Below are 7058 nucleotides of genomic sequence, written 5' to 3'. Positions count from 1 at the left end.
ATATGTATATATATATATATATATATATATATTATTGAAAATGTGGATATGTAACATGGTATAAATTATAATTGTTTTAAGAGTTAGGGGCCGTTTACCAAACCCTTACATGGGTAAGTGCTTATCAAGTAACATTACCTCACCGGATGAATATGGTAAGGACCAATAATCTTATCCAGTAAGAACGAGATAAGGACCAAGAGTCTTACTCGATAAGTTAATAATAGTGTTAAGTTTTACCGGTAGGCACTTACCGAGTAAGTGTTTGGTAAACGGCCCCTTAGTCATGATACACAAATAGTCACATTCTTTAAATATTGTCATTATAAACCATTTAACAATGTGTTTGATGTCTTTGAAATTAACAAGTTAAATTGTGACTACTTTCTACATTCACCAATTTTTGTAAATATATGATTAGTTTTGCAGACATCATAAAAACACTTAGGGGCTGTTTACCAAAAATTTACCCGGTAAGTGTTTACAGGTAAAATTTAGCACTATCATTTACTTACCGGGTAAGATTTTAGTCCACCAATTCGGTATCATATGCAACAATTTACCCGGTAAATGCTTACYWTGGTAAGAGTCGTCGYCCTCACTTACCGGATAAGACTCTTGGTCCTTGTCTCGCTCTTACCGAGTATGATTCTTGGTCCTTGTCTCACTCTTACCGGGTAAGATTCTTGGTCTTTACCACATTAATATGACTTGGTGTTCACCTACACGAGTAAGCGTTTGGTAAATGACCCCTTAATCTTTTTGCATAAGTACCACTCATACATATTTGGATGAAACTAGTTTCAAAATGTACTTTAAAGCGGCACATGATTAGATTATGTTTTCGTTCATGTGACAGAATTAGCCCACCTCACTAATCTAGAGGAGTTGGATCTAAGTGGTAACTCGTTCAATGACACACCAAGTATCCAAGGTAAAAGGAGATCTAGCCATGGTAACTTGTGCATACTTAAAAAATATGAAGAAACAAAAATGGTTTCATAAAAGTTCGTTGTTTTTCTACAGAATGCACGAGATTATCGAGATTGAAAAAGTTGAAGAGTATAAGTCTTCGATGGAACAACTTCGATAAGAGCATCATTTCATACTTAAGTGCTCTCCCATCCCTCAAGACTCTTGATCTTTCCAGTTGTTTTTTATCAGGAGGTTCTTTTCCCATCAAAGGCATGTTCTGGACGACTAAATTTTATTTTTACTATTATTTATTGATTTCCCTTTTAAATGGTTAGAGTGTTTAAAAAAATTAATTAGTTAAATTGCAATAAGAAGTTGGGAAAATTACATGAAATTATAACATATTTTGRTCTGATTCATATTTTTTGTAAGATASTTTCAAAATCTTGATCCTTACCCAAGGAATTGGACCAACTCATGCAATTTTTTCTAAGAAGTTAGCCTGTTTCTGTTCTAGACCTCATATCTCAAAAAGAAAAAAGAAAGAATTAACAAATGTATAAAGTACTTCATATTGGCTTTTAATTGTGATCCATARGAAGGAAACACAGGTAAATTACTCTTAAAAATTGTCGTGTTTGTTATCATATAAATCAATTGAAGTTCAAAAATAATTTCTAGAGAGAAAAGTGTAGAAAAACTCGTCAAATTTTGAATGACTAAATTTCTCAACTTTTTTTAATAAATGAATCTTTGAACTTTTCAAYGGAATACTACCAATGGAAGGTAATGATTTCAATGGAATACTACCAATGAAAGGTAAGCGTTATTTCTTTATTCTTTTGCAATATTATTATTACTATTGCTTTCAAAAAGGTATTGAAGTTACCAACAATTCAACAAATCCTTTTTTAAATTTTTTAACAGCGTGTATATATATATTATCTAATCCTTAGTTTCACTCTTGTTGTTTTCTAGCTTTCACATCTTTTCACCATCTGAAGGTCTTAGATTTGAGTTGGAACAATTTTGTTGGGAGCATCCCATTAACAATAAATGCATTATCACCTTCCATTAGAGATGTCTCATTTGCTTACAACAACCTTAACGGCTCGTTACTTGGTATGTTATCTACAACATTTACGATTTACTAATTGGATTTTTTTAAGACAATCGTACAAATGGAGAAGTTCATGTACACTTTTCGTTACATTAGTCCAATACTTGATCTTTGACATCATATGACCATGCAAGTGTGAGTCGTTACATTACATTAGCCTGGTTGTTTTATTTAATTATTGTCTTTTGACAGGTCTATGTGAGTTGAAAAACCTCCAGGAGTTGSATCTTAGTGGGAACATGTTTGATGRAAACCTGCCTCGATGTTTCAATAGTCTATCATCTCTTAAGGTGCTCGATATTTCTTCAAATCAATTCAGGGGAACTCTTCCGCCATCACTGATTGCCAATCTCACATCTTTTGAATATGTTGATTTTAGTGATAACAAATTTGAAGGTGCATTCTCATTTAGCTCATTCTCCCATCATACAAAGCTAGAGATAGTTACGTTTAAATGAAACAATGAAAAATTTGATAGTAAAACAGAAGAGCCTATGGGTTGGATTCCGATGTTTCAGTTGAAAGTTCTGGTGCTATCTGGTTGCATTATAAATACGCTTAAAGAAAGTGTTGTCCCTGGGTTTCTTTTTCACCAACGCATGTTACAGATGATAGACCTATCACACAACACTTTGAGGGAACAATTTCCGAATTGGTTGATTCAGAATAATGCAATGTCGGAAGCACTTAATATAAGGAACAACTCATTTGGTGGTACTATTTATATGCCATTGCATACGAATGCTAACCTAACGTGGTTGGATATGTCTAAATATCACATGATAGGTACCATTGCGGGTGATATTCAAAGGTTTTTTTTTTCATATTTAGCATATTTAAATTTTTTGAGGAATGCTTTAGATGGTTCTATATCTTCAATTACAGATCTGGGTTGGTTATACACACTGGATTTATCTGATAATGAGTTCTCAGGAGAAGTACCAAAGGGGCTGTTCACAAATAGCCCAGGCTTAGAGATATTGAAATTATCAAAGAACCTATTGCAGGGCATGGTACTTTCAGGAAACTTAAGTTACGGTTCTGTTGATTCTCTTGCGTTAGATAACAACTGTTTCACTGAGAAAATTGGGAATAAGACCAGCCAAGGACATTATATGGAGAATATGATGATTATGGATATTAGTAATAATTTTTTACAGGTACAATCCCTCATTGGATAAGCAACATGGATGCCATGTTTGAACTTGTGGTGAGAAATAATAGTTTGGAAGGCCCGTTTTCTTGCGGAAAAACACCATTCTCGTTTCTGGATATCTCACAAATTCTTTCTCAGGGCCCATCTTCATTTGGGTTCCAATAGGTTCACCGGATCAATACCCAATGTCTTTCGTAATTTGACTCGTGTTTTAACTTTGGATATGGGCAACAACTCCTTATCAGGAAGGATATCCGGATTTCTTGGTAATCTATCCGAATTAAGGATTCTTATTTTGAGAGAAAATAACTTTAGTGGTTCTATTCTGAAGCAGTTATGCCAATTAAGTAATGTGAGTTTGGTAGATATATCTATTAACTCTATCTCTGGTTCAATACCTTGTTGCTTCCAAAATATTATAAGCCCTATCAACCCTGTTTTCAGAGAAGGAACAATTTCCATAGAATGGACGTCCTCCCAATACTATCAGAGTGTTTTGTTTAAAGGGTATTCTTTTGATTTATTGTTGGAAATACTTGAGGTTCAAGACGAAGTTCAGTTCACATCAAAAACTCACTCCCGCTCCTACAAGGGTCACTTTCTTGATTTGATGGTGGGACTAGATCTATCATGTAACAAGCTAGTTGGTGAAATCCCAAAAGAACTAGGGTTATTGACCCAGATTCACTCTTTGAATCTGTCTCATAATCGGTTGACAGGAACCATTCTGATGCAATTCTCAAATCTTGAGAATATAGAGAGCTTKGACCTTTCTTACAATGGTTTAAGTGGCAAAGTTCCATCAGAACTAATTAAGTTGAATTCTCTTGCTTATTTTAATGTTTCTTACAACAATCTATCAGAAAAACTCCCAGATATGAAAGCACAATTTAGTACCTTTACCGATGAGAGCTATGAAGGGAATCCATTTCTTTGTGGACCACCACAAGAGAAGAAATGCACGTCTACATCACAGGTGACCGATGCATCAGGTAAGGGTGGCTAGACTTGATAAATGGTATGATATTGATATGGTATCCTTCAACGAAAGTTCTGGTGTGACATGGGTTGTGTTCCTATTGAGATTTATTGGTGTTCTTTACATCAATCCTTATTGGYGTAGAAGGTGGCTAGACTTGGTTGAAGAATGTATGTATACATTCTATTCCTTCCTTGATGATTCAGTAAGGAAGCTCTCGACGCTCTTTCATAAATAGTWGTGTGATTTATGTATTTGTATATTTCTGTTATAAATAAATGTATAAGAAGACTCTGGGTAAAAGAAAAGTTTCATTTATGGTAGCAAAAATGGAGGTATCRTGATTTGTGTTGCTTACGGTTATTACACTTGACTTATATTTGTTGTTCCTGTAAATYTRAACAAACCCATAAAATATGAATGAAATGCACTTGGAATATTACTTGTGTCCAAACTCCGACTGCTAAATTAGTGTTGTTGTCGTTCTCTACCGAATACGCCCCTTACAATAGCACTTCACTTCTTTAGTACATAATCTWTGAGTTAATAATATTGAGAACAGAATTAGAGAGCCAACAATTTACCTGAATYTGCATAAGAGTTTTATTGACAGTGGTCCCTCCGTCCACCCTAAGCAACAACTGTCCCTTTTCGTTTTTGATTTCTTCCTTCTCACTAACATCGAAAATTGTTCCATAATCACCCATATATAAATGCATTCAAATTCATTTCAAGTTTTGAAAATATGTACTWAAAAAACCAAGGGTAGCAGCTGTTAGTTGGGATCAAAATTCTAAGGTTCTTCAACCYACCCCCAGATTGTCGATTGGAGGTAAAATTTACATATTTAAKCTTGGATTCACTTGATATTATTGTTTAGTATGTTGATACGAGTCAAATAGTTTGGATTTCAGGATGAGTSGATGGCTAGAAGGTTGTATGTCGTTGTTTGATAACCACCTTGRACAGAGGATGGAAAGCTATTTATGTTGCTACCCAACTCAAGACCACTATATAACGATGATAAAATCATYTGATGTAGAAATTAGCGAAGACAATTTAATGAAATCGATTAMAAAACCAACCTGAATCGAGCTTTGCAAGGGGTGATATTCAACAATGGATTTACTCTCACTTTATTCACWTCATAAAAATCGAAGGAATTTCAACATCGTTTCCCTTTATTCACTTCATAACATATTCATATGTAATCAATATATAAATCTCTAATTACAAAATTTAGGTTTTACATGGAAACTTCAAAGTTTGTTTGAAATTCAAGAAATATTTATATYGTGATATAATAAGTATTAGGACAGTGATTGATACTCCTATATAATACAAATTGTACCGGTATAAAAGGACGAGTAGATGTTGGATTGAAATTGACTTTTTGACTTAACAATGGGTTACATGTATTATGTAATATTCTCATTGAAATGTGTACTTATGGAAAAACCAACTTTACGGATATATAGTATTAGAAATTTGGGGGTCAGTTCACTGTGTTTTGGCTTTGTTTAATTTTACTCGTTTGATATAGAGCAATCACGAGCAATCGAGTAAGATGTTAGATTAYGAATGATGATTTTTKGTGTTGCCARGCTTACTTGGTTACTAAAACATAACCATGTAAAAAAATTGATATCGTTAATCTGCTATGACAAGTATGACTTCAACTTCCAAATTATACCTCTATTATATTATCCGGTTTCTAAACAACCGGGTAATAAAATGTGGTACCATTTGTTAACTCGRGCACATGTCTGTAGGTACATGATTTTCAATCGAAGGACCACTAATGTGAAATAAAAATTATAGAATGAAAGCAATAGATTTAGGAAGTTTGCCACATTAGTAATATATTATACATGGATATCCTACATGCCATGGTAATTCAGATTAGTAGGTTATTATTATAATATGTAAAGAATTCAAAGTACAATGACATAATAAGAAGCAATTTGAAATTGCAATATTGTAATAAAAAATGGTATTATAATGCTATAACAATACAAAAATGGAAAGTAAATTCTTACTTTTGCCTTTAGTCATAAATCACATACCACATCTAGTGAGTCTTCTAGTTAGTTTGTAATTGGTAAATTGTTTTGTTTATCTAGACTTATAAATTGTTTAATTTGCATGGCTATTTATAAAAAAATTGCATCTCAAAAAAGCTCAAACCCAAAACCTTGGCCYGACTTTAAAACCTCGGGCCCATTTAGTCCAACACCCACGCCCAGCTTTTCCCGAAAAAGATAGTATGAAAAAGAACTCGGTTCAACCTGAAAWGATTTAGAAAGCCCGACTTAAAAAGAACTCCTTTGGACCATCTCTCTATCTCAAAGTCCAGGCYGACTTGTGCCTGAAAAAGCCCKTGCATTTTTTGTCTTACTAAAAAATGTATTTGGATGCCTCAACCTTGTGCATCTCTAGATTACATGGAAACTCTGTAAAATTATTATATGTATTGAATATTTTAATAATACGATTGATTTTTTTAACCTGGATATCCAACCCGCTATATGAAGGGTGTCGAGTCCGGCAAATAATAGAATTTATAAAAATAAGCCTATTATTTGCCGGACTCGACACCTGTCAAAATTTTTGCACCGTTGCCAGAGACTCGGCGAGTTTAACTGTTTATGCCAAGATCGTTTCGTGCAGGTTCACCATTGCCAATTGATCGGGAAATTGATAAAACCGCAAAGAAGCTAAGAAAGCAAGCTAAGCTTCGAAAGAAGCAAGGCGCGTCCACTTCTTCACCAGTTCTCAATATTTGGAAAGATATTAAGCTGTCATCCGATTCAGAAGACCAAGTGGAGGAAGAAGAAGAGAAACCTCATTCTAAGCAAGAAGAACCGGTCATCGGGACTGAAGAAGAG

At 34.1% G+C, this 7058-nt stretch overlaps 1 pseudogene; it reads left to right on the top strand.

Annotated features, from left to right (window-relative positions):
* Window positions 1-4408, top strand: part of LOC112503808 — a 9192-nt pseudogene extending 4784 nt beyond the window's left edge.
* The last annotated feature ends 2650 nt before the right edge of the window (window positions 4409-7058 follow it).

The sequence above is a fragment of the Cynara cardunculus genome, unplaced genomic scaffold, assembly GCF_001531365.2.
Source record: "Cynara cardunculus var. scolymus isolate 2C unplaced genomic scaffold, CcrdV1 Un_Scaffold_3872, whole genome shotgun sequence".
NCBI classification, from domain to species: domain Eukaryota; kingdom Viridiplantae; phylum Streptophyta; class Magnoliopsida; order Asterales; family Asteraceae; genus Cynara; species Cynara cardunculus.
This window is presented reverse-complemented; position numbering and strand designations above follow the sequence as displayed.